The sequence below is a fragment of the Amblyomma americanum genome, chromosome 2, assembly GCF_052857255.1.
Source record: "Amblyomma americanum isolate KBUSLIRL-KWMA chromosome 2, ASM5285725v1, whole genome shotgun sequence".
Classification (NCBI taxonomy): Eukaryota; Metazoa; Arthropoda; class Arachnida; order Ixodida; family Ixodidae; genus Amblyomma; species Amblyomma americanum.
In genome coordinates this window covers 61,949,010-61,950,560 of record NC_135498.1, presented here as the reverse complement: position 1 = coordinate 61,950,560, position 1,551 = coordinate 61,949,010, and positions in this window count along the sequence as shown.

Below are 1,551 nucleotides of genomic sequence, written 5' to 3'. Positions count from 1 at the left end.
TGCGATGTTTTTGCAACATTCGGAAAATCAGTCGAATTGTTCATTAACGTGAAGACGATCAAGGAGACATGAAATGTCATATAACACGCAGTTGTCAGCATACATTCGGATTTTAGATGAAATCTCGCGCAGTAAATTGTAAATATGTAGTAACAAAAGGAGAGGTCCAAAGACCAATCCTTGAGGGACGCCTGATGACACATCTACTACAAAAGAAATTACCAGGTTAAAGCTTACGAACTGGTAACGATGAAAAAAAAAACTTGCTTTTCAGTTCACACAACGAGGGCTCCTAAGAATTTCATTAAGTTTGTTAAGAAGTTTTGAATGAAGAACGGTGCCAAAAGCCTTGAAAAAAATCTTCGGGTATAGCGTCAATTTCAAATCCTTTATCCAGGTTATATGCTATATGACGCGTGAACTCGGCAATTTTAATTGTTGGGCTGAATTTGCGCCTGAATCTCTGCAGAATATTAGACAAAATGTTATTGATTCAAGAAATTTATAATGTGTTTGTACATTATGTGCTCCAGTAATATGCATCAATAAGTAGTTAGAGACATCGACCGCTAGTTAGAGAGATGTTGCGTATTGCCTGAGATGTAACTGATGTTGATCATCTTCTAAGATGAAGGGACTATGCCGGCAGCAATTGATTTTTTTGAAGATAAGGGTAATACAGCGTGAAGTCAACAAAGGCGTACCCAACAAGAATGACCTTGTCACTTCTGAGTTCTCCAATGTGGAGTTATGCCGTGCGGTTGTGTAGGAAGTCTGCGCTACGAGTGCTAGGTACGAGTGGCTACATTCATCTCAGCGAGATTTATCAAAATTTAGCCGTCTGATACGCCGTCAAACGCGTTACTAGCGCCGAGGCCGAGAAAAGTCCGTGTGGCTCGGATGGGGCCTGGGTCGAGTATGTCGCGTTGTATTCGCCGCATGATGTCTTGAGTGAAGAGTCCGGCTCTGAACCCGATCATAGTGAGCGGAAAGAGGCCTTCTTTGTGTGTGTGTTTGAAGTCTCTTGAGGATGACGTGCTCCATAATCTTATCGAGACGAGTTGCAAGGAAGATGGGTTGGAGATTGCCCAGCTCTAGTTTTTTCCCGGTTTAGGTATGAAGTTCACTTTGCCATTGCTCCAGGTATCCGGAAAGCGACCATCATGCCAGTGTCTATGGAAAGGTTCCGGGGTACCTCGGCGAACTGGTCGTCGAGGTTGCGGAGCATCTTGTTTGTTATATGATTGTCACCAGCTGCTGCGGTGGTGTTGATGTGATTGAGGGCAGCCCGGACTTCGGATGTTGTGATGTCCATGTCCATGTCGGGGTTTGGAAGTCCCGTGTCGGCCGCGGGGATGGGGATTTCGGTCGAAATGTTAACCTACTTGTCTTCCAGGGTGTCGAGCAGTTACTCGTAGGTGTCCTGAAAGGCCTATACTACTCGGGTGAGGTTCTTGTGGGATGCGGCTTTTGTGTGCTTCGGATCAAGGATATGTTTAAGTAGAAACCATGAGCTTTTACAGGCTCGCTGTACGTTCAGGTTGTCGCATG